The 27606-nt window shown below is 38.1% G+C and overlaps 1 protein-coding gene across 13 annotated transcripts in view; it reads right to left on the bottom strand.

Annotated features, from left to right (window-relative positions):
- The window catches only part of CASK (calcium/calmodulin dependent serine protein kinase), a 349933-nt gene that overhangs the window by 283634 nt on the left and 38693 nt on the right, over nucleotides 1–27606 (bottom strand). The window lies entirely within an intron of this gene.

Raw genomic sequence — 27606 nt, 5'->3', positions numbered from 1 at the left:
TAAGTCTAAGAAGAGAAAGTGTAATACAGTAAATATTTTATACTTATTAATTATACTTGAATGATATTTTAAGGAACAGCAAAAATTCAGGAGGCCTAGATCTGGCCATTCGTTCTGGCCAAAACTCTTCCATGCTTGAAATTTCATCCTTACATTTTTTTTTAGTCTACGATACAGTTGGTTCTCGAGTATTTATGTGGGGGAAAATACTGACAGATAGTTGTAAGCCATCATTATGAACTACTATCTTTCTCATATTTTTACTAATCCTGGCCAGTGTGTTAATTGAAATGAAGGAAGATAATTGATAGCATTTCAGAGTTGATAAAATAGATGTTCTTTGTTTGACTCTTTTAGAATGGTGAATTTGGATTAGGATTGTGGTACAAGGTTCCATTTGAGGCAGGTGGTAGCTTGCAGAATTCTGTTAAGTAAAAGGTCAATGAAACCAGAATTGTACTATGTTGTACTACGGCCTGCAGCTGTGTCTCTATGCAATCAGAGTCCTCTCCTCTGGTGTTCATTTATGTGACAAAAGGTTAAGACTGGGAAATGAGCAATTTTTAAAAAGAGATTTATTTAGCATTTGAGAGAGAGAGAGAGAGAGAGAATGAATGAATGAATGAATATCCTCAAGCAGACTCCCTGCTGAGTGGGGAGCCTGATACGGGGTTGGATCCCAGGGCCTGAGGATTATGACCTGAGCTTATATCAAGTTGGACCCTTAACCGAGTGAGCCACCCAGGTACCCCGGAAATGAATAATTTTGATACTAAAAGTAAATACATAAAAAGGAAACTAGAATTAAGTGAAATCAGGCTAGAATATAGTATGTTGGTTTCCAGAATAATAGGATAGATTTAACACAATGCATCTAATTTATTTTCCTCCCTCAACCCCACTAAAATGGTACCAAAGAGGCTATCACTGTTTAAAAAGGACTGGGAGAAATGAGAGGAGACAATAGTAATTATCAAATTTGGGAAGCAAAAAAGCAGATGGAGTAGTGGTAACTACTGACTTAGCTGAGTCAGGAAAGCTGAAGTGCAAAGAGAAAATAAGGAAAAGTTCATAAGCCAAACCCATTTACACTCCAGAATTCTCAAGAAATTCTTGAACTGATAACACCAGATGACCCTGGAACTAGAAGTTAAGAAGGTGGGGCTAAAAGAACAGGTTTGAATGAAATCTCTAGAGAAGCAGTTAGAGTCCTAGATCCCCTCCATACCCATAGTCCATCCCACTGTGCAACTGTCCTACCATCATTCTACCAGAGATCTTCTCTAGACAGGGTAAAACATAGGCTCTGAGAACTGGAGGCACAAGGCAGTTGAGGAAATGGGTACTACTAAATGAAAAGCAAGGGGATTAAGTGATCACACACAAACTGAACGCAGACAGTACCCCCCTTTCCCCCTTCATGGGGTGGGGGTGGGGAGGATATTAGAAGCTAGAGCTTTATCCTTCAGGCAGGAGCAGAAAGATTTTGTTGCCTATCTGACCAGCTCAGAAGGAAAGACCTATATAAATAATGACTTGAACTGCTTGATGAGCTCCACCACAAGTTCAGAACTCTCAATCAGCTTTCAGTCCCTCTACTGCAGGCTTTCCAACCTCAGCACTACCAACAGGTTAGCCTGGATAGTTCCTTGTTGTGCGAGGCTGTCCTCTACATTGTAGGATGCTTAACTGCAATCTGGATAGCACCTTTTGACGCAGTTTTGACATCCAAAAATGTCTCCACACGTTGTCAAATGTCCCCTGGGGGGGGGGGGCAAAATTGGCCCCAATTGAGAACTACTGCTCTATTCGTACTCATGAGTAGACCACCAAACTCCTAAGATATCTGGAGAGTAGACTCTCATTTGGAAGATAGAAATCACAAAACAGAAAGAACAACCTAAAGGAAGAAGACTAAACAAGAAATAAAAAACCTTCAAACGACCAAGAATATCCTCAGAAAGCTATTATAACCATGAAACAATAGAACTTTCAGAAAATAAAAAAAAGAGCTCTTGAAAAAGAAATACCTTAAGAAATGTAAAACTCAATAGAAGGGCTAGAAGATAAAGTTGAAGAAATGTACCAGAAAGTAAAGCAAAAAGAAGAAAACAAATGGAGTGGAAGAACTCAAAAGAATCACCCAGGAAAATTTTCCAGAACTAAAATCATGAGTTTCCAAATTAAAAGGACCCACCAAATACTTGACAAAATAGATAATAGACTCCTGTCCATACATGCCACTGTGGGCTAGATTTTCCAATTTTCAAAAGTGGAGGTAAGGGTGTGCTGGGAGGGAAGGATCATATGGTTCACATGCAAAGACTGCAAACCAGTATGGCTTCTGATTTCTCAATGACAACACTAAGAGTAAGAAGACAACCAAGCAATTCCTTCAAAATCACGGAGGAAATCTCTAACTTTTAATTCTATATCCAGCCAGAAAAATCAATAATCACAAAGACATTTTCAGATATGAAAAAGCTCAATAAATTACTTGCAATGCATAATTTCTGAAGAAATTATTTTAAGATGTTTGCCAAAACAAGAGACTAGATCAGTGAAAAGGATGTCAAGTGACAGCAAAAAGGAGATCCAATACAGGAGGTACATAAAAGGAGCCCCCAGGAGTGAAAAGGAGGGAGATATCAGGCTGACAGCCAAGTGTCAAGGAGAGGTTAACCAGTACAGACTGTGAGCTGTCAAAGATTCCCAATGTCACTGATCCCCTTTCTAACCTCAAAACAGGAGTGGGTGTGCTGGCCCCAGATTCTTCTGTTTTGCTTTTTCTGACCAGGGGATGTTAAGAGTCCTGCTCTTCTCTGCTGCCTAGTTTAGCAGAAGACTATCATTTCGCTCCACAGAAGTTGGAATATTCCTGAGACCTGGAGGAGGGTCTCAGTTGGACTGAAAAGCAGGAGAATGTAGAGCAGTCCAAGCCCCCTGACCATGTCCCCTGCAGAAGAAAAAGCCAGCCCCCATAGCACCAATATCCTGCCTGTGAGGAGCCTCGTGTCCTGGGATTTACTTGGGACCTTGCCAACTGACTTCCCAGAAACAGTTCCTATACACTCTCAGGTTCTCTGAAGCCAGACTGAACAAGAGGTTGTGTTCAGCTTTCCTTCTCCTGAGAATCTTCATACACTCCTGGTAATATTGTCCTCCTTTCCTTTCATACCCAAGTTTGTCTTTACTACTCAGTTTCTAAAGACTAAATAATATACTGTTTTGGCATGCATGACTAGGTGGTAAAGCCATAAAGAAAACTAAAAAGAATGATTAATATAAAAGCCAGGAGAGCAGTTAGGTGGAGCGAGAGGTTGTTTTTGGGAAGGGGCATATAAAGGGCTTTTAAAGGTACTAGTGATATTCCATTCCACCACCTGGATGATGGATTCAGGAGTTTTCATTTCAGTATTATTCTTTAACATACACACATACTTTATACAATCCTCCATACATATGTTTTCTAGTTTAAAAAATGTTTTTAGTGGCTTAGAGGTATATCCCCGAGACCTTGCTAATCAATGAGTTTAATTTTTTTTACGTATCTGTACAAATAATTTTGATACATATACTGAAAAAAAACCATTTTTGAATCTCAAACATAATAAGGTTAACACGAATTATATTCATTGTAACAGGGTGAACTTCTTGTCCATATCATAGGCCTAGAAGCTTCATTGCTTTTTAACAAATTGTGCAATGTACCACAAGAGATACAGGAAAACTGTGAAAAAAAGAACCGCCAATTAACAAAAGGAAAGAGCAGGATGGGATGGGGAGTGAAGACCAACAGCAAATTCATATTTCATATATATATTTACATACACATTATATATATATATATATATATATAGATAGATACATACACACACAGTTGATATACAGTCAATCCTCATCATTGGTAGAGTATTTATGAAGTCACTAACATTTATTTATAATCCAAAATCAATACTCAACTGCACTTTTACAGTCGTTCACAAACATGCCTAACAGCGAAATATCTGAGTCACCTGATGTGGAAGTTACCAGCTAAGGTTGAACAAGGTGACACTCTGCCTTATTGTTTCAGCTTGTCATACTATAAGCAAATGTACTTTTTGCCATTTAGTGCATTTTTTACATTTTGTACTTTTTATTGGTCATTTCACTGTTTATAATGGCCTTCAAGGGTAACGCTGAAGGGTTGTCTAGTGTTCCTAAGTTCAGGAAGGCTGTGACGGGCCTTAAGAAGAAAATATGTGAGACAAGCTTCATTCAAGAATGAATTACAGAGCTGTTAGTCATGGTTCAATGTTGATCAAACAACAATACAAATGAAATAAGGTATCTTCAAACAAAAATACACATAAAACAGGTCATGTACTGATTGGTTGAAGAAAACGTAACCAAAAGCTCACAGGACCCTAGCCCTGTATTTCCCCTAGGAGCAATGATTCAGCATTCATTTAATGTTTGGGGCAACTTCATAGAACATTACTACTGCAAATAATGAATATTATTTGCACCTGTGTGTGTGCATGTGTGTATAGGCATATACATATAAACACACACATGTGTATTTGTATTATGAAATGTGTATTAATAATATATAGTATTATATTACATGTGTTTAGAATATAAACTCAATGAGTACCTGGTAAATATTAGACCCTCAATAAATATTTGGTGAATGAAGTATCAAAAATAAACTAGGAATGAGCAAGCCACTGATAAATTTATGATGCCACACAATTTTACACAAGTATATAAAACTGGAAAAATCACGGTACTTTTAGCTATTTCCTTACCAATTTACTAAGTATGTATTTTCCTAGGACTTTCTATACAGTTCTGATGTTAGTTGAGGGAAATAAATGGTGGGTGGGTAAAAAGGAAACAAAGTAAAAATATAATAATGATATTAGCAGTAAGAATAAAATCTTAACTACATCCTAGAGAGAGAGAGACAGACACACACACACATATGTATATATAAAATAGCTAATAAAGTTAATGGTAGTCTCTTCCTCCTATTTCAACACTGTTAGTCATTAGCAATAAATAAGAGCTCATACATATCATTCCATCAAGAAATTCTTTCCTTGTCTTCCTGTAGTTTTACAATAGTGACAGGACAGGGATGTTGTTCTGACACTTTTTCTCTGTAATAGTTCTGGTACCCACCCCCACGTCCAACACAGCCCAAGCTGTGTTACTTTAGGTACAGTGACTAAACCAGAGGAAAAGTTTGCCTAATCATAGCAGTTTAGTGCCTGCCTTCAGCCCAGGGCGTGATCCTGGAGTCTCAGGATCAAGTCCCACGTCGGGCTCCATGCATGGAGCCTGCTTCTCCCTCTGCCTGTGTCTCTGCCTCTGTGTGTGTGTGTCTCTCATGAATAAATAAATAAAATCTTTAAAAAAAAAGGAACGCACATGAAGTGGAAAATTATTAAAATCAAAGTCTCAGGAACTGTTGCGTAAATGTTAACAATTAAAGATCTGACAGAGGAATTAAGCTCAGTACAATTCAGATTGTTCCTTGAAAATAAAAAAGGGAGGCTTATTTGAAAATTTGGCAGTGGATCTCCAATAAGCTAACAGAACAAATCTAGCTTAACTGTCAAAGCTGAGTAATTCAAAGAGTTAAGACTAACATTTACTAACTCGGTACTTATATTGGCATAATTAGTACCTCTGTCAAACCTTGATAGTTCACTGAAAAGTTCAATAGACTTTTCTTTAGATTTTATGTAGCGCACCATTCTCCGGTCTGAATCTACATAGGATATATTCACCACTTTTAGGAGAGGACTAACTACAGAGTATACATAGCAATTTCTGCTAATCCAAAAGTTCTAGAAAACTTGATTGATATGTTTTCATGTGTATGTGCGAGTACCTGTGTTTGAAGGGCTAGGCTTAGGACCATAGTAGAAGGATACAGACGCTCAGTTTTTGTTAGCTCATATATGATGGAGCATGCATCAAGGAGACTTGCTAAGAGAAGAAAAAAATATTTTTGTACCAGATAAGAAACAGGAAGAAGAGCAGACAGAGGAGGAAGGAAAAGAAAACAAAACAAAACACGGAGAATTGTAAAATAAACACACCCCAAAGTAAGAATTCTGACTTGGTTGTACATATTTAGGCCTTTTTAGCTAAATATATAAAGAAGTTTCAAGATATTGGACTTTGAAGCACTGACATTAAAAAATTCTATTGATCTTTGCACATTTTATTCATTCGCTTCATTTTCCCCCATGGAAGTAAGACCAAAAAAAAAAAATACAAAGAACAAACAAACAAAAGATTAACAAAGCAATTCTTGCCCTTAGGAAACACCCAATCTTAACAGATTACAGTTGGTACATACACATAATTTTAGTATAGTGTTATAGAACAAGGTATTAAAACAGTATAATACCAAAAGTTTACTATCTGTGGATAGGAAGGTGGTCAGAGAAAACCTCTATGAGGGCTTGGAAAGATGAATATATTTTTCAGGCCAACAAGGGAAAGGGGAAAATTCTAGAAATTAGTAGAAGCATGTGGAACAGCCTCCAGACAAGTCAAAGCATGGTTTGTGCTGGATATTGCAAGCTACTTGGTACTGCTGGTGTGGAAAATCAGAGGGTGAGAAGTGGCTGGAAAGGGAAAAGGGCAGAAGAGTGGAAGATGGGTTGAAGAATGAATGGGGGCCAGTCAGGAAGTTACTACATTAGCCTAAGTACGAGGTGACAAACAACCTAAACCAATACAGTAGAGGTAACTAAGATACTTAAATTGACAATGTAGAGGGGCACCCGGGTGGCACAGTCAGTTGAGCAACCAACTCTTGGTTTTGGCTCAGGTGGTGATCTTGGGGTTGTGGGGTCAAGCCCTGTGGCAGGCTCTGCTCCATTCAGAGTCTGCTTGGGACTCTCTTTCCCTCTCCCTCGTCCCTCCCGCCTCGTGCTCACATGTGTGCTCTCTCGCAAATAAATCTTTTAAAAAATTGACAGTGTAGTGAATGATTAGCTTGGGGTGTCAGTTGAAAGAATGACTTACACATTTCTGGCAACAGTTACTGAGTAAATCATACCACCAGATGAGAGAGGGGCTACATGACAAAGAGCTAGCGGAAAGCGGAGAAAAGAAACACATGGTTGTTTTGAAAATACTTATTTCCAAAATATTGATTTCCATGAACTATCCAGGCAGAGATCTATAGAGCACAATTAGGCAGGAATATAAAGTTCAAGGAAGGCGTCAACATGAAGACAACACCAACTACTACTGACACCATACCATTTGCCAACCATACTGCTAGGAACTTTATATGGATTCTCTCAATTGTAAAATATATCATTATTTATCATAGCAGCCAAGAAACTATTAGCCCCATTTTATAGATTAGGAAACCTAGGCCAAGTCAGGTTGTCTAGGGCCAGACAATGAATGGTAGAGTCAGGACTGGGACCAAGACATGGAACTCCAAGATCCAAATTCTCAATCTCTGTACTCCCTAAGGAGGCATGAGTGAACAGGAACTAAATGAAGCCATTCATGTGAACAAGAATTCTTAGGAGTACAGACCAGGACAGAAGACAGAGCCCCAGAAAACACAAACACATCTCATTTCTCTGAAAGGAATTGCTGTAAACATCCCCACAGAAAAACTACAAGAAGCCCAGAAAGAAAAAAAAAAAGTGCTAAAGGCTAGCTCTTAGAACATAGGATTTCATAGAATTTTATAGAAATACCAACGCAATGACCAACTGCTTAGCAGGATCTGCCCTCGGCACAAACACAGAGATTCTCCCCATTCCTTTTGAGGCAGGCACAAGAAAAGCCTAATTTTCATTTTTAAATTAAGAGCTGCACATTCACATTGTTATTTTCTAAATGTGGGAATATACTTTGGAAACTGATCCAAAGAAAATATTTAGTAGAGAAACACTTTTGGGAAACTTGCTCCTGACTTTCTACTAGTGTCCGTGAACTTAATTACTTTATAACTAAAGTACTAAAATGATCACAATTGTCAAATTCTGCATGCATATTCTAGTTTTTATAAACTGAACCTAAAAATTATGGAAGGCTGGCGGTATGAAGTCACACTGTAAATCATATTTATAAAAGGAGTGTGAGGGGCAGCCCAAGTGGCTCAGTGGTTTAGTGCGTGCCTTCAGCCCAGGATGTGATCCTGGAGTCCTGGGATCAAGTCCCACATCGGGCTCCCTGCATGGAGCCTGATTCTCCCTTTGCCTGTGTCTCTGCCTCTGTGTGTGTGTGTGTCTCTCATGAAAAAATAAATAAAATCTTTAAAAAAAGAGTGTGATCTGTTAATATGCCACTAACGTAGTTCTCCAAATGCTACATTATTCCTGTAAGAGTACTGTTGCCTGCCATTAACTAATATTTGGGCCCACAAGTTACTATCTTCATTAACAGATTTTTTTTTCAGTGATACTTTTATGGAGTACTGTTAATCTCTTCCCACTCTGAACCACATTTTATGGATCTCTGTAATAAGTTAGACCCAATTCTGAATTAAATAAAATGAAGTTATTTCATTTAAATTACATAAATTAGTGAAAGAAACCTCAAAGCCAGCAATCCGCTCCTTTCCCTATCATTCATTTTAGTTGCACATTTAGGATTATGCCAAGTTTATATAGTAGCACAGAAACAAAAATGGATTTAGCTAACACTCTAAGTTGGGGTTTCCCAAATTGGCATCTTGTGGAGTCCTTAAGGAATAAGTTTCTCCATCAAGTTTGGCAAACACCATATAAAATATTACCCACCCCATTCCAGCCCCATATTCACATCAGCAGCTAAGTCTTAAAGTCAGAAAACCAGCATCTCTCTCATACACCACCCTCTGCTCCCATCACCCACATTGCACCTATTAATCAGAGTGTTCCCCGAAAAGCATGTTGGACTGGTGATCTAAATTTTAGTATTTATTTTTTTTAAAATTTTAGTATTTATAATCACACTACAAATTACAAAGTTGTAATGGCTGTGAACCATTCCAATTTCAAACTTTTTTTCTGAAACAAATATTCTCCCACCCAAACAGGGCATATAAACTGTTGTTTAAATTCTTAGAGAGGGAGATAATCCAATTGTTTGCTTAGTAAAGGATGGAAAAGATTTAACTATGCAATTTAAATGTCTATTCATTAATACTCCCAAAAGTAATTTACTTTTTACAATTGTTAATATAAGCATATTCAGCAGGCAATAATGTAACCTCTGGTCTTTTAACCAAAAAACAGTTAACAAAAAGGCAAAGCATACAAAGGAAATAAGCATTTATACCTAATTACCCAGCTCAGTGCAGGGCAGCAGAAAATAGGTTTTGAATCATAATTGTAGTAATCAGTTTTTAGGTCTAAAGGAGGAGATGATCTGGAAAATAACTGCTTTAGGGGGAAAAATCAGAAAATAAGAGTATAATATAAGTGAATATAAACTGTTTAGGCAAGACAGTAAAATCAAACATTCAAACCGTTGGGGGATTTTTCAAGTTAGGTAAGAAAGCAAAGTCACTACAATGTTACAAGGAATATGCAAGTTAGTAAAGCTTATTTTTAATCAGTTTCCTGGGGATGCAGCAACCCTTCAGTGCTTATGTCAGGACTTCCTTTTAATCAATAAGGCATGTAAGTGAGCATAGAGGACAAAAAGAGAAAAGGACCAGTATATTCCTCCACGCATCTGAAACTGAACTCCTGAGCTTTTCAGTCTCCCTCCTCCCATCTCAGCTGAAGGCCAATTCCACATTGCCTTCCAGTTGCTTAGCCAAAACCTAGGGTGCCATTCTTCATCCCTTTCTTATTCCAATTCATTAGGAAATGCTCTTGGCTCAACTCTGCTGAGATCTTTGGTTTCATTTGTTTCAAGGAAATTTATAACCAACTGTTGGAACAATTTTATGATGGCTGAATTAAAACTCCCAGGAAATAATTCCAATATCTAATTCAAGTGTCGGTATTGGTCTCAGTTGAAGGTCTTTTCTCATTCAAAGGGTGGTTTTCCTGGTGCTTAGTAAGTAAATATCTTAGACACTGTGGCCTTTATATTAGACTCTTGATCAAAGAATCTTCTATTTTAGCAGGCTGTCGCCTTGTTTAGGTTCAGTATGTAAGTTCTTGAGTTCTTTTGTGGACTTCAGTTCTGATGACAGTTGTTTAGTTTTGTGGACTTCAGTTCTGATGACAGTTGTTTAGTTTTCTGAGCCCTTTCAGTGTTTTGGTCTGCTTCCTCTTTTCCAGTGCTGCTGATATGGGGCAAAAGGTACTTCCGAGGACTACTTGCTTTCCCTGGACAACTTTGAGGGGGCGGGTATCAGCAGCTCCTGGGCCTGGGTCTCCTTCTGCCACAGGATGGAGGGCAGGGAAACAAATGACTGCTGCTACCACAGCCTGGTCTTTGATCTTGTTACTGCTGTAGGCAGATCAGAGGACTGGGGCCTACTTGTGTGTGTGTGTGTGTATGTGTGTGTGTGTGGTGGTGGTGGTGGTAGGGAGATAGGGGACTACAACAGCCAGGGCTTTGATGCTGCTACCAGATCAGACCACCACCCACCAGGGCCCCAGGCTTTGCTGTTCTAAATGGGGCTGTGGGCACATCAAACTGCCTTGCCGGGCTCCAGGTGTGGAATCCCACCAAGTCTCTGTTGCGCTTCCCCTTTCCTGGGGAAAGGGGCTAGAGAAAACAGGCTTTTGTTTTTGTTTTCTATGCCCTTTGGTGGTTCTGGGTAATAATAGGTCTCTCCAGCACCCAGTCCATGAGTAAATGGGAGGTAAAAAAGAAAACCCACTGAATTCCCCACAGTCATTCCTCAAGTACTACTACCCTACCTTCTTTCCACTTCTGAGTCCTTTTATTGCCGTCAGTTAAATAATTTCCAAGGCATTTATAGTTGTATTTATTGAGGAGGGGCAGGAAAAAGTGAGTCTAAATCATCTTGTTCCAGAAATAGAAGTTGGTGCATTTTTAACATCTTCCCTTCTGGCTAGTATTTGGAGTCCATTCTATTCAAAATTTGGGGATGAGTTACAGTTCTTTTATGTCCAATAGAGCCAGTTCAAAATAGGAGCCATTAAACTTGTCAGGTGGATGCTATAGTTTTCCATGACTCCTGGCTCAGAATTTCAGAGTCCGGAGCAAGTAACTAATGTTTCCCAACTTCTTGCAGTTTGAGGAATACTGAATTAGACAAAGTATATATTAGAATAAGGGTACCTCTCTGTTGTCCCCACACACATTGATACTCACATACTTGCTCACCCTTGCAGCCTTCTGGAATCTAAAAGGAGATCTAAAATACCAGTCTCAGGCAGCCTGGGTGGCTCAGTGGTTTCACGCTGCCTTCGTCCCAGGTGTGGTCCTGGGGACCCGGGATCGAGTCCCACGTCGGGCTCCCTGCATGGAATGGAGCCTGCTTCTCCCTCTGCCTGTGTCTGTGCCTCTCTCTCTCTCTCTCTCTCTCTCTCGAATAAATAAATAAAATCTTTAAAAAAATAAAAAAATAAAAAATAAAATACCAGTCTCTTCAGTGTATTTTAGTCATGGCATATTGATTGAAAACTTATGTTTTTTTAATAATCTCATTATTTGATCTTACATATTAAAGAAAGAGAGGAAAGTTAGGGGTCACAGTAATCCACATAAATAAGGTGATGCATAATTGAAGATGAGCTCTTAATACAGGAGATGTTGGGTGACTAAACTAGTACTCTGAGGGCAGGGGTTTTTGCTTAGCCACCTTGTTTCTCTAGTATATAGAACTATAGGTGACATTATGCTAGTGGAGATGCAAATGCTTTCTGGACGGACAAATGGATTCATAAATCCATTTTAGGATGCACAAACAAGCATCATCTCCAAGACACATTAGTGTAGTTATATTTTATTTCATCTACACTTACAGTTAATAGCATTCTAGTTCTTTAGTCTCTTGGAGATTTTCACTTTCCTAAGTAGAAATAAAACTTTTAATTTGTCAATGCCAGTTACTGAAAGGCAGGCAAAAGTTGTAAAATCATAGGACGTGTTAATTTTTAAATACATCTTCAAAAATATATTATTTTGTTTTACTAGAGATGTTGCAGGCCAATTCAAAATCCTTCTAATGCTACCGTAATTAAAACTCAAAAAGCAGACATTTTACTTCTAACATATAGTAACATCTGTTCTTTACTTAGTTTTAATGACTTAATACAGGCCTTGTAAACATGAAGCATTTTACAAAAGCAGTATTTTGTGATGGCAGAGACCCAAACATAGCTCCTAAAATTCAGAAAGCTTCTCAACCTAAAAGTTTATAAAATCAGTTGTGATAATGGTTAGCTCAAAATCAATTCATTTGCTTTACTTGAATGTTTAAACAGTTTACTAAAACAAATTCAGTTTGTATAATCTGACAAGATTAAATATGAGCCTCAATCACAGTAATCATTTACCATAAGATATAATAACCAAATGGAAATAAACTACTTCTCTTATCCATATAATCACTTTTTTGATGAAATTACAAATTAAATAAACTCAATTAAGAGAAGACAAAGAAACTTCATGGCTCCTAATTAATGCTGGATTGAAAACTAAATTTTAAGTACAATCTTAAATCGGTAAACAGACATAGGATGAGATCATAAAGTTAGAAACATTCTATAACCAATGACTATTCATCCATCCCTTAAAAATCAATACATATGCAATTACTATTTACTGTCTCTTAACCAAATCCTTTATTTTATAGCAGCCATTAGGGAAAAAAAATAAGGGATGAAACATCAAGAACATCCAGCAAAGATACAAAACAAATGGGTTGAGATCACATAAAAGAACACGTTTTTAACATACGAATTTTTTAGGCAGCTCTAGAGTGACCACAAAAATTTCAAAAGGAAAAAAATTATTCTACTAGCCAAGAATCCTTGCATGTTAAAACTGCATAATGATCTTATACCTTCCTTTTTGCATGTCCAAGCAACCTAGAGGTACAAATAAGCTAGCTGCAAATATTCCTTAAGTGTGAAAAAGGCCTTGTAAGAGGAAACACTTTAACTCTTGACAGACTTCTTCCTCTTGGAATCAAAGCCATCATAGCATAAACAAAAACATGGGCTTCGGAATTCAAAAGACTTGGGGCTGACTCCTGGATCTGCCCCCTTACTATGATGACATTTGGTCGGTTATTCAGGCTCTCTGGGTCCACTGCATTTAAACTGTGAAAGAGAGAGAAAAGCTACTTCAAAGAGTTCTGAGAAGAGAAGAGAAGAGAAGAGAAGAGAAGAGAAGAGAAGAGAAGAGAAGAGAAGAGAAGAGAAGGCATAACAGGCCTGTGCCTGGCACATATGCACAAGAGAGGACTTCTTCAGGGAGTCATCTGCTACTGGACAAGTATTTCTTTACTCCTCCTTCCCTACACAATAGGAGATGTCTCCCATACTACTAAGGTGCCATCTTACTATCAAAACCAGGAATCAGGAAAAAACCAGGGAGAGTTCTGTTCCTAATAGTGAAACAGGCAACCAGGGCCAATCTTCCTACTGAAGAACAAAATAAAACCTGGATGTGCACGCACACCCCTTCTCAAAAGTATTAATATCTTATAAGGTACTTAAATTTTGCCATTTGAAGACATAGGAGAATGAGAGAATCCATAGCAGTAAGCTTGGCCACAAACAGCTTCTTTTGCCTACAGGGCAATTCTCTACTCCTGAGAAGCAAATGCCTCATAGGACTCACATGGCCTTGTAGGATGGATAAGTAAAGAGAAGCCTCGCAATTTACCTGAGAAACCAATCCCGACTTTATTCTGGTTTCTTTTGAAAAGCTATGCCTAGGATGGAAGTGAATCAAAAGCAAACCCAGCCTTGCATGGACTTAGGGTATGGCTCCTTCTTATCTGGTAGCCCATAGGATCTCAAATCTTAAAGTTGGATTAGAGTATTCGTGGCTATGACCCCCACAATCCTGGCAAGGCAAATCCTTTCTTGAGAAAGACACTGCCATCTTAGTTTGAGCAAGAATCGGAATAAGGGACAGAAGAAAAAGACCAAAGCATGAGATGCTGAAAAAAAAATTACAATGACCAAAATTTAAAACTCGTTGGATTTCTGGGAGCTGAATGAAGTAAGAATTAATAAAGAGGAATACAAGTCAGAAGAAAGATTTGGAATACATCACGAAGAAAAACAAGAAGAAAGCAAAAAAACAAGGTAAGAGACACAGATGAAATAATGAGGAAAAGATTTAATGTATGTTAATTGGGGTCCTGGCAGGAAAGAAGACAATGAGGTCAAGGCAATATTTGAGGAAACAGCAAAGAATTTTTTTTTATAGAATGTTTTCACAGAATATTCAGACATGTCTAGACACAAATTCAAGATTCCCAGTTAATCACAGAATAAATAAAACTCATACCTAGACACATCATAGGAAAACAAAGACAAAGGGAAAATATCCAGAGGTTAAAAAAAAAAAGATTATCTTCAAAGAAGTGACACTTTGACAGCTGACAACAGAATCCAGAAGACAATGGGAACAATTCGATGAGATGAAATAAACTGTCTTCTAAACAATCTCATACCCAGGGACTTCAATCATGAAAGCAAAGATGAACACAAACTGAAAGAGAATGTCATAGCAGACCTACACAAACCACTTTTTGGGAGGGAAAATTACCCCAGAGAGAAGATTGAAGAGGCAAAGAATGAAAAGCAAAGTAAGACATAAATATATGCGTAAATCTAAAAACAGGCTGTGTAAAACAATAATGTCCTGTTGATGTACAAATATAGAGAACTAAAATTGACAACAAGTGGGGATCCCTGGGTGGCTTGGCAGTTTTACCCCTGCCCTTGGCCCAGGGCGTGATCCTGGAGTCCCGGGATTGAGTTCCACGTCCGGCTCTCGTCGGCATGGAGCCTGCCTCTCCCTCTGCCTGTGTCTCTGCCTCTCTCTCTAGGTCTATCATAAATAAATAAAATCTTTAAAATAAATAAATAAAATTGACAACAAGTATTAAATCAAGAAAGAATAAAGTTAAAATTTCCTAAGACCCTTGCAGTGGTTGACCTAAGGGTATTAAGATTTACCAGTATTACATTCTGGTGCATAATATATGGTATTTTAAGGGTTACCACTGAAAAAACTGAGACAGTGTCTAAATTCCAAACAAAGTCGGGGAGGGAATAATCACATAAGAAAAAAAATGAAATAGAACAAGCAGGACAAGCAAACTACAAAATACATTTAAATGCAAGTATATTACTACCACGTGCTAGGAACATGAAAAAAATACACAGACAATACACATAATAAGGAAATTATAAAGTATATCAGAAGAGGGTAAGTCTATAGGGAAAAAGAGTAACATCCAGGAATTGAGAATACTAAGGTAGGTTGGGACAAGTTTTATTATCGAACAGGGTGGTCAGGGTAAACCTCATTAAAAAGGTAGGTTCTGACCAAAAGACTCCTTCCTCCTCTACAGCTGACCTAAAGGCACATATCCAGCCACAGCTCTGGGTCTGCCATTGTGGGAACCATTATTTTCAATGTACTGTATCTTGCCCATGTCTGTCACCTTCAATTTTGTCACTAACTTTTTCTATTCCTAGTACTTTGGCAATTTTTACAAAGATTCATTGTTTCTGAAGGCATATCATAGAGTGGAGAAATCTTACACTTTTCAAATTAAATAAGTCAAAATCTCCACAAGTAAGTATTCCTTAAGCAAAAAACCTAATAAAATGTGACTGATTCTGGTCCACTTTTCCTGTCTACTGCTTTTACCCCATTTAGTACAAGTAGATGAGCCATCACACAATCTAATCAATCTGTCCCTCTCCCTGAAATGCAAAATGAATTCAGATAAGATTTTGTGAAGAAAATAGCTAAGAACTTTTGGTTATGTTGTGCTTGGTTGGTACCTTTCTTTAGGGCTCTGATAATCAAGCTGGAACATAAGGACACCAAGGTCATGAAACTCCCAATCCACCTACTAGCTAGGGCCTGGCTGCTGAAGCACAATTTGTTACGGAGGAACTTAGTGAGTGAAGGGCCTTTTGCTAATCCTTTTCAGGCCAAAGACTGAGCTCACCCTGGGCTAACACAAGCCATTTGAGAGACTTGGCCTTTGGCACACAGGCTCCCATCCCATTCTGGATCCCCTCTCCTCACCTGGTGCTGGCCAATGGCTTTCTCTTCCTCTGTGCTGGCTACCAGTAATTAACTGACAACACAAGCAGACTGGGCGGGTGGCAGGGGCCTGTCCCTTAGAGAGTCCAGATGTAAAGGTGTTAGTGGCAGGTGCTCTAGGAGGAGCTCATAGAGGACTCTGTTGGTCATTTACCTCTCCCCTGCCAAGAGAAGATGGGCACTCACAGGCTAAACCAGACTGGAGATCGGGGTCCACAGGACTCAGAGCAGGAGCAGATCTGAAGAGGACAAATGTTATCCAAGAACTGAGAAAGTTCAAGTCCATGGAACTCATCTGGAACTAATCCTGTATAAGATGTCTAACACAACAGCTGAGGTCATAGGCTCACTAGATTTCTTCCTGTGCCCTCATATGATCATATACTTCATGGCTAAAGACTAAAATAAATGAAAAGCTTACAGAAAAGTGCTTTTGTCAGAAAAAAATGACAAACAAAGGGTCTGAAATCATGCCATTTGAATGGTATCTAAAATAAAAGTTTTCAGAAGAGCGTTTTTATCCAAAGTATTGTCATTCTACTAAATTTTAGCAAAAAGAAGAAATCAGTATTTCTGACTTTGATTCAATTCTGACTTGATTCAAAGAACAGCCTAAGAAACAAACGCAAAATTATGCTGACCTAGCTTGTATTGGGAAGAAAAATGAGAATCTAATTATGTCACCAGAAAGACATATTTATACCGCTTAACATGAAATGCTCCAAACAAAAGGCTAATATCAAAGTAAAAGGTGAAAAATGCATACCAAGAACCAAGACTTTAAAACAGTACATCTGGTATGCAATTCATTGTAGGGTTGTAGGCAATTAGGGTTTCCTCAAACATCTTTCACAGAGCCAGCTATAACAGAGGAGAAGAAATGAGTTCCACTGCACGGTTCTATTTTATTTTGGCTATAACACTATTAGTAAATAACAATGAAAGCACTGAAAAAGAGTTTATCAGTTGGGGAAAAAAATCGCAAAACAATTCTTTCTAGGGAACACATCAAAAAAAGCCATTACCATTTCATTTGTTGGAAAATTCTGGTACTTCCACAGTACACAAATGCTGAGTTACTGTCCTTATAATGAGAATGTAGTTTGTCACTTCCATGTAGCAGACTGGATTTTTGAGCTTGCTTTATACCTCTGATTTACCGCAAATACTGAGCTGATCCATAATACAAACAATCCAGAGTACTACTATACATCTGCTGCTTTCATTTCTTGGACAGATAAAATGGGCCTCAATGCCAGCTGAGGAAATCACATTAGAGCTAGAAATCTCATCTATAGGTAATACGCTATTGATCAAGACTAATCATTCTTTTTGAAAGAGATCACTCAGCTTAAACCTTAACTCTAGTAGGTAAGATGTATTCCAGTGATCAGAAAATGAAGATGGCTGTACGGATTGGTGGAATAAGCAAAGGCTGCTATTTTGATCACTGCCCAGGCCACTCTCAGTCTTTGCCATAATGCTGCTTTTCACGAAACCGAGACAAGCATGGATGGCAACAGATTGCTCACTGGTTTCGAGTACTTGATTAAAATATTCAATGCTTTGTGTTTTCCAGTCTTAATAAAGCACTACATGAATTAAACTAGCAACCATCATACACAATACTAAAACTATCAGAACAAATCTGTTTTTATTGTTTTATCTAAAATCTTGGAGAGATTCCACCCCTAAACCATGAAGTCATTGCTAAGAGAATAGTTTCAGGAATGTACTCTTTAAAAGTTCTGTACTTCTGTCTTTGCCTAGAGTAGAACTGATCAGCAATAAAGCATATTTGAAAACCATCATACTAACCCCTTTGGTTCTTCTTTAAACTTCAGTGAGCCTTCTTTATGCCCTGTTACAGCCTTCTTGTCATGTTGAAGCTCCTGCTATCAAGGAGGCAGTTTCCTTACAGCCTTTGTAATACTAGTTCAGCCTTCTTCCTGCTCCCACCTTTGACTCCTCATACAGAAAACATCTTGGTTTACCCTCAGCCTCAGCCATGCTACTCTCCTTGACATCTCAGCCTCACCGCAGGGGCACCTCCACTCCTAGTCACTTAATGAGCCACAATCTACCTCTGCTTATGTGCTCTGACTTGAGTTATTGAGAGGTTTTGAAGAAAGTAGTATTAAACAATACTGAAGTCGAAGGAAACTGGTGGAGAGGAGTACCAGGGAAACAAGAATGCATGTGAAATGAAAATGATCAGGAAAGGCAGAATAATGCCTCTTTTAAAAAAGACCATATTGCTTAGTTTATTAGTGTAAAAATGATAACGTGTAGCAAAGAAAACTTACAATGTTGGAAAGCCATTATTTTAAAAATTTGGTATTTTAAAATGCCTGATTTTAGGACTTATACAGAAAAAAATTCATCCTAAATACTTCTAGGAAAATATAAAAATTTTAAAAATTACAAACAGTTAAACTATATGGTACAGAAAAGTGATCAAGGAATTGAGTTTGCTTAGTGGAACCATCTGGGCTGGGAAATACTTTCTCAACAAAAAAATTCATTAATATTGGTTTAATTCTGATTAAAATATTTATGTTTACATCCAAGTAGTGAGAAGCTTCCATAGGTAAAAGTCCTGCACTTATCAAAGATTACCCATTCACAAGAAGACCACAGTCTTCCAATAAGAGCAACAAGAATAAAAAAAAAAAAAAAGAGCAACAAGAATGATAAAATTGTTAATGACAAGTACTGTATTAGTATATATTAGAATATATTATTAATATGATAGATATTGAGTACTATATGTCAGTCATCTAAGACTTGCTGGCATTAACTCATTAAGTTCCCATAACTACTCTAAGATAGGCAGTGTCTTTATTCTCACTTTTTAGAGGAGAAAACTAAGGTACAGAGAAGCTAAACAACTTGGTCTAGCTCCAGAACTAGCAACTGGTTCAATCAGAATTCAAATCCAGAAATTCCAGATGCAGAGCCCGTGCTGTTTGTTTTTTTTTTTTAAAGATTTTATTTATTTATTCATGAGGGGGAGAGAGAGAGAGAGAGAGAGAGAGAGGCAGAGGGAGAAGCAGGGTTCATTGCAGGGAGCCCGACATGGGACTCGATCCCAGGTCTCCAGGATCAGGCTCTGGGTTGAAGGTGGCGCTAAACCGCTGAGCCACCCGGGCTGCCTTCCATGCTGTTCTTAATCACTATGGTATCCCTGCCTCACACCTATATCAGACATATGCCTAAGGTCCAATCTTTATCCCCCCTTTATAGAGGCAAAAACTCCTGTTATATTTATCAGGAAAATTTGCAGACTTCAGTTGCCTTGTATGTTTTATTTATGTTCTGTAGTACTTTTGGTCTTCTTTTTTGCAACTGATGGGTTATTTTTTGAGTTACAGTCACTCGGTGCCTGTTTCCTTGATTTTCATAGAGGGTGTTAGAACTAGGTAACTACTTCCATTCTGCCAAGATCTAAATTCAGACTTAGAAAAAAACATAAAGAGGGATCCCTGGGTGGCGCAGCGGTTTGGCGCCTGCCTTTGGCCCAGGGCATGATCCTGGAGACCCGGGATCGAATCCCACGTCGGGCTCCCTGCATGGAGCCTGCTTCTCCCTCTGCCTATGTCTCTGCCTCTCTCTCTGTGTGTGACTATCATAAATAAATAAAAATTTAAAAAAAAAAAAAGAAAAAAACATAAAGCACTAGAGGTTTTCTCAATAGGTTTTTCTATCAATCCTGTCCCTGTTTCGTTGACCACCACAAGACAATCTTCTGTGACTGGACAGAATAATATGTGTGTTCTAGTTCTAAAGCTTATCACTATTAGTTCCAACTCTCTGGTCTTCCCTCAAATAGTGGAACAGAACTGGTCCTTACTGTCTTTTTGTAGGGATAAGTCACTTCATTTACCCAAAGACTGAAGATTAATGACCAGGAGTAAGAGAAAGAATCTATTTATGAGACACAGCATCTCCAGGGTGGAAGAAAAACTTGTTTCTGATGAAGTCACCAGATTCTAGCCCTACCACCAAATAGATAATTGTAAGCAAGGGCGAAATATATAGTTGTAACTTCAAACTGCCAGAAAGACCAAAGCCCAGATGGAGAGGGCATGCCAATTCATATTAGACACAACTCAGCACTTCTTTTTGCTTAAAATACGCATTACCTTAAAAGGATTCGCTGGCAGCAGAATACCTGTACTTAACAAAAACAACTATTCAATAAGGTACTTGCTGATTTCAATTCTGACCAATCAGATCAAACTATAACACCCACCAAAGGATTAGTTAATGAAGACCTAAAATACTAGGCTCTGAAGAAGTCATTCAACCATTCTATACCATGAGTTTCTCTCCCTTCCCATAATATCTAGGTAGGCTCATAAGATCTTTAGATTTTAACACAAAGTTAAAATGGTGTAAAGTGCTGTAAAATACAACCAACTTAAGTCACAACAAAGCCTCATATACCAAAAGGGTAACTAACAATACATCTTAGACATGATTGCACAATATTGTGAATTACAGCCACTAAACTGTACAGTTAAAACGGTGAAAATGGCAAATTTCACGTTATATACATTTTACTACGATTTTTAATAATTTTAAAAATGGGAAGGAAAATACATCTTAAATGCATGTTATTTTCATGAGGCATGAATATATATTTTAAAAAATTAATCTGTACATGTTTTAAGTATGACACTTGAGTTTTAAGAGATCAACTTTTTCACCAGTAGCAGTAATCAACATCAATCACATAATGGTTTAAAGAAAAACCTCCCAAGAATGAGGAAGTAAATGCCTACAGTTACAGGTAGATTTAACTTCTACATGTTACACTTCTGTAAACTTAGTTATATGTGAATATAATTGGATTTGTGGGTAAAACTGATAAAACTCAGCTTAAGAAGGTGACTTCTCCACAGTGAAGATTTCTTTTTGTAAAGCAAATAAGTGCTCAATACATTACCTTAAATTCTAGCTTCTATATATGATTTTGGTTAAGTGAGGCTCATCTAGAAAAAAATTCAGATGTAGAGATGATCCCAGGTGTCACTTGATCCAGTCCCTCATTTTATAGATTAGGACTCTAGGTCTACAAAAAGCAAAGACAACCATCACTTCCCACACACCCTCAAGACACATATTCATGGACACACATATGAATGAGATGTGATGACAGAGCTAGGACCTGAACTCTGAAACTCAAAGTGCAACAGTCTTCATTCTGTTCTCCACTTCTCTTCCTTCCAAACATGACTATGGCTCACGAATGTCAAATACATGTTTTAATTCCTAAGAAACACTTGGTTACTCCTTTTTTAAAAGCTTTATTTATTTACTTTGGGGAAGGGGAGATCACTCACACATGTGTGAGCAGGGGAAGGGGGGAGAGGAAGAGAATCTCAACCAGACTCCCTGCTGAGTGCTGAGCCCAACACATGGCTCAATTTCACGATCCTGAGACCATGACCTGAGCCAAAAATCAAGATTCAGATGCTTAACCACCTGAGCCACACAAGCACCCTGCCCTGCTTACTCATTTTTAAACCATATTTATCCCTATCACATTTCTCAAGGTGTGTTTTGAGGCCTACTATATCTACAAAATGCTCTACTACTCAAAGTTTCTAAGAGTACGGTACATTTAGGACACATTCTAGAACATTGCTATTTTTAAAAACCTCAATGCCTATTAGCAAATTTAAGGCTCTGAAAGGTCCTATGGAAAAGAGACTTGTTAAATTTCATTAAAACTAGCATTTCCTAAACTTCTGAGCACACTATACTTAATAAAAGATGGAACCAATGTTCTTTGAAACCTATTTTGGGAGATGCTATCCTACAGCTTCATTCAAGATCTGGAATATTCACGTATCTGTGGAATTGAACTCAACTCAGAACACATCAAATAAAGTGTCAACAAAAAAACCCCACAGCTATCAACTAACTATATATTTGACTATTATGGGAGGGAAATGTAATAGAATGTAGAAAGATAATAGATCCTTCATAGTAAAAGAGACAATTCTGACAAGTCATTTTTATTCAAAATTTGACAGAGTTTATGGTCATTTAAATATAAAAAAGCAGAACACAGATTCTGATGTGGAACATGTTCACTACATAGACTCAGAGAATTTTCAAAAAGGATTGTGACATAGGTAGACTAAACACATGCCACTCCTCCACAGAACAAATATTGATAAGATTGATGTTCTCCCTATGGCTTTAGGGAACAGTCTTTCTGTTGAAGATTATACAGATTTTTGTGGTAACCTGAAGCGATCATGTATGTTTTCTGATAACCTGAAGGGAGAATTTGGTAAGCCAAAGCTATACAACCAAGAAAGCATTTTGTTAACTCTTCTACCAGGCACAAAATTTTGGGAATTTGATATAAAATATAATTATATACACCTTATGTAATTTGAAATGTTCCGTCTACTTGCACTAACTACATGGCAAACTATGGAATGTTAGTTACGTTTCTAAATTTTTCTCAGTTGCGCACTAAATGGCAGGGACAATTAAAAAAAAATTCCTTCCTATCCTGAGTAGATCTGTCTTAACAGTATGCTGAGTGCCGAGCCCAACTCTTTCCTGAGAAAGACATGCTCTAATGCTGTAGGGAGACTCCTTATTATAATGAGGAAGGGTTTACATTTACTCATGGGCCCATGTAACCACTTGGTAGCCTTTTAATTCTGGCTAAACAGCCAAAGTACTTGAGCCAAGTGCTTGAAAAGGCTTAAGATAGTTTCTTTTCCTGGACATATTTTAGGTTAAATTGTCTTTTGCTGAATTCACGTTTAAGATACCCTCTGTAATCATAAACTAGGTTCTTCCTTCTTACCAGTGACTAGATTTCTCCTTGATACAAAAAAAAAAACAAAAAAACAAAAAACACAAAATCCCAATAAACCTCTCTTACATCTCTCTTAACCACCTACATAACTCTTTCAGAACATCTATCAATGCTAAACTTTGTCCAGAAGATGGAGAAGAGAAGCTGGCTTCCTGAAGGAACTGAGAGTCACATGACAAATGAGGGAACACTGGATCCTAAAGCACATACTATGGGCAGCATTAGTACAGCTGCACGGCCTATCTGCTCCCCTCTGTCACAGGCCATGCTTGAGACCCAGAGATGGCTATCCCCAATGGTATGGACTGAGGTCACTGACTACATGGAACCAAATGAGAATGATTCAAATGCCCCAGTAGGTCTATGAAGATATTAGTCAAAGAATATTTGGTTCTAATTTTTCATCCAACTTCACATTTTCAGATTCTATTTTAAAATCTGGAAATCCTAGGCAATATTCAAATGTTTATTATAAGTACAGCCTATTCCTTAGAACTATACAGCCTATGTTAAGAACTTCTCAAGTCAATCACCAAACAATTGAAAGAATTACTGAACTTCTGTGCTCAAAGAAAATTTTAAATATCAAAGAGGAAATAAAATGGAATTATAGAAATTAAAAATCAGTTCACGGTTTTTTGTTTATAGGAAAATTTCAAACTAGTTCTTAAGGGGGTCCAATGAGATACTGCAGAGGAAATGATTTTGGAAGCAACAGAAAAATGCAGAATTATTGCTGTGACTAGAGCTAGTGTCATTTGTTAGAAAGAGTAAGCATGAATCTGTTATCACACTAAATAAATTAGAAATTTTTTTCAGAAAGTGCTACAAGAGTATGTAATTTCATTTATGATTACTCAGCAAGAAAGGAATTATTCAGTTAATAGTATTAAGAACACGAAGGAGGACTTCCTATCCTAAAATCATTCATTAGCATTCAGGTTACTATAAGGAGATTCAACACATAACCTCTTGAGGGGAAATACATCGCAATACAAGCATCCATTCAAAAACTGGAAAGACTCAAATACAAAAGCTAACCTTACACATAAAGGAGCTAGAGAAAAAACAGCAGATGGACCCCACGCCCAGCAGAAGAAGAGAGTTAATTAAAATTTGAGCAGAACTCAACGAAATCGAGACCAGAAGAACTGTGGAACAGATCAACAGAACCAGGAGTTGGTTCTTTGAAAGAATTAATAAGATAGACAAACCATTAGCCAACCTTATTAAAAAGAAGAGAGAGGAGACTCAAATTAAAAAAATCATGAATGAGAAAGGAGAGATCACTACCAACACCAAGGAAATACAAACGATTTTAAAAACATATTATGAACAGCTATACGCCAATAAATTAGGCAATCTAGAAGAAATGGACGCATTCCTGGAAAGCCACAAACTACCAAAACTGGAACAGGAAGAAATAGAAAACCTGAACAGGCCAATAACCAGGGAGGAAATTGAAGCAATCATCAAAAACCTCCCAAGACACAAGAGTCCAGGGCCAGATGGCTTCCCAGGGGAATTCTATCAAACGTTTAAAGAAGAAATCATACCTATACTACTAAAGCTGTTTGGAAAGATAGAAAGAGATGGAGTACTTCCAAATTTGTTCTATGAGGCCAGCATCGCCTTAATTCCAAAACCAGACAAAGACCCCACCAAAAAGGAGAATTACAGACCAATATCCCTGATGAACATGGATGCAAACATTCTCAACAAGATACTAGCCAATACGATCCAACAGCACATTAAGAAAATTATTCACTGGGGATCCCTGGGTGGCTCAGCGGTTTGACGCCTGCCTTTGGCCCAGGGCGCGATCCTGGAGTCCCGGGATCGAGTCCCATGTCGGGCTCCCTGCATGGAGCCTGCTTCTCCCTCTGCCTGTGTCTCTGCTTCTCTCTGTGTTTCTCATGAATAAATAAATAAAATCTTTAAAAAAAAAAAAAAGAAAATTATTCACCATGACCAAGCAGGATTTATCCCCAGGACACAAGGCTGGTTCAACACCCGTAAAACAATCAATGTGATTCATCACATCAGCAAGAGAAAAACCAAGAACCATATGATCCTCTCATTAGATGCAAAGAAAGCATTTGACAAAATACAGCATCCATTCCTGATCAAAACTCTTCAGAGTGTAGGGATAGAGGGAACTTTCCTCGACATCTTAAAAGCCATCTACAAAAAGCCCACAGCAAATATCATTCTCAGTGGGGAAGCACTGGGAGTCTTTCCCCTAAGATCAGGAACAAGACAGGGATGTCCACTCTCACCACTGCTATTCAACATAGTACTGGAAGTCCTAGCCTCAGCAATCAGACAACAAAAAGACATTAAAGGCATTCAAATTGACAAAGAAGAAGTCTAACTCTCCCTCTTCGCCGATGACATGATACTCTACATAGAAAACCCAAAAGCCTCCACCGCAAGATTGACAGAACTCATACAGCAATTTGGTAGTGTGGCAGGATACAAAATCAATGCCCAGAAATCAGTGGCATTTCTATACACTAACAATGAGACTGAAGAAAGAGAAATTAAGGAGTCAATCCCATTTACAATTGCACCCAAAAGCATAAGATACCTAGGAATAAACCTAACCAAAGAGGTAAAGGATCTATACCCTAAAAACTATAGAACACTTCTGAAAGAAATTGAGGAAAACACAAAGAGATGGAAAAATATTCCATGCTCATGGATTGGCAGAATTAATATTGTGAAAATGTCAATGTTACCCAGGGCAATTTACACGTTTAATGCAATCCCTATCAAAATACCATGGACTTTCTTCAGAGAGTTAGAACAAATTATTTTAAGATTTGTGGGGAATCAGAAAACCATATCTGGAGGCATCACAATGCCAGATTTCAGGTTGTACTACAAAGCTGTGGTCATCAAGACAGTGTGGTACTGGCACAAAAACAGACACATAGATCAATGGAACAGAATAGAGAACCGAGAAGTGGACCCTCAACTTTATGGTCAACTAATATTCGATAAAGGAGGAAAGACTATCCATTGGAAGAAAGACAGTCTCTTCAATAAATGGTGCTGGGAAAATTGGACATCCACATGCAGAAGAATGAAACTAGACCACTCTCTTTCACCATACACAAAGATAAACTCAAAATGGATGAAAGATCTAAATGTGAGACAAGATTCCATCAAAATCCTAGAGGAGAACACAGGCAACACCCTTTTTGAACTCGGCCACAGTAACTTCTTGCAAGATACATCCACAAAGGCAAAAGAAACAAAAGCAAAAATGAACTATTGGGACTTCATCAAGATAAGAAGCTTTTGCACAGCAAAGGATACAGTCAACAAAACTAAAAGACAACCTACAGAATGGGAGAAGATATTTGCAAATGACCTATCAGATAAAGGGCTAGTTTCCAAGATCTATAAAGAACTTCTTAAACTCAACACCAAAGAAGCAAACAATCTAATCATGAAATGGGCAAAAGACATGAAGAGAAATCTCACAGAGGAAGACATAGACATGGCCAACATGCACATGAGAAAATGCTCCGCATCACTTGCCATCAGGGAAATACAAATCAAAACCACAATGAGATACCACCTCACACCAGTGAGAATGGGGAAAATTAACAAGGCAGGAAACCACAAATGTTGGAGAGGATGCGGAGAAAAGGGAACCCTCTTACACTGTTGGTGGGAATGTGAACTGGTGCAGCCACTCTGGAAAACTGTGTGGAGGTTCCTCAAAGAGTTAAAAATAGACCTGCCCTACGATCCAGCCGTTGCACTGTTGGGGATTTACCCCAAAGATTCAGATGCAATGAAACGCCGGGACACCTGCACCCCGATGTTTATAGCAGCAATGTCCACAATAGCCAAACTGTGGAAGGAGCCTCGGTGTCCATCGAAAGATGAATGGATAAGGAAGATGTGGTTTATGTATACAATGGAATATTACTCAGCCATTAGAAACAACAAATACCCACCATTTGCTTCAACGTGGATGGAACTGCAGGGTATTATGCTGAGTGAAGTAAGTCAATCGGAGAAGGACAAACAGTGTATGTTCTCATTCATTTGGGGAATATAAATAATAGTGAAAGGGAATATAAGGGAAGGGAGAAGAAATGTGTGGGAAATATCAGAAAGGGAGACAGAACATAAAGACTCCTAACTCTGGGAAACGAACTAGGGGTGGTGGAAGGGGAGAAGGGCGAGGTGTGGGGGTGAGTGGGTGACGGGCACTGAGGGGGACATTGACGGGATGAGCATTGGGTGTTGTTCTGTATGTTGGTAAATTGAACACCAATAAAAAATTATTTTATTAAAAAAAACCACATAACCTCTTGAAACCTAAATAGAAATATTTCATGAATTCAAGATTTGTGGGCATTTTCTTTTTCTTTTGTGGTTATTTTCAATATGCAACTTGCTTTTAATTCTGGGAGCTACCATTCCTTGAACATTTTCAAATAATGAGCAGTTTCATACGGGTTGAACATATAAAAATATACAAGTTGCTTTACCGAGTCCCAAGAATGACATTTTCTTTTAAGTAGGCTCCACACTTAAAGTGG

The sequence above is a fragment of the Canis lupus genome, chromosome X (assembly GCF_048164855.1).
Source record: "Canis lupus baileyi chromosome X, mCanLup2.hap1, whole genome shotgun sequence".
Lineage (NCBI taxonomy): Eukaryota > Metazoa > Chordata > Mammalia > Carnivora > Canidae > Canis > Canis lupus.
The sequence above is the reverse complement of the archived record's forward strand: the minus strand, read 5'-3'. Positions and strand labels throughout refer to the sequence as shown.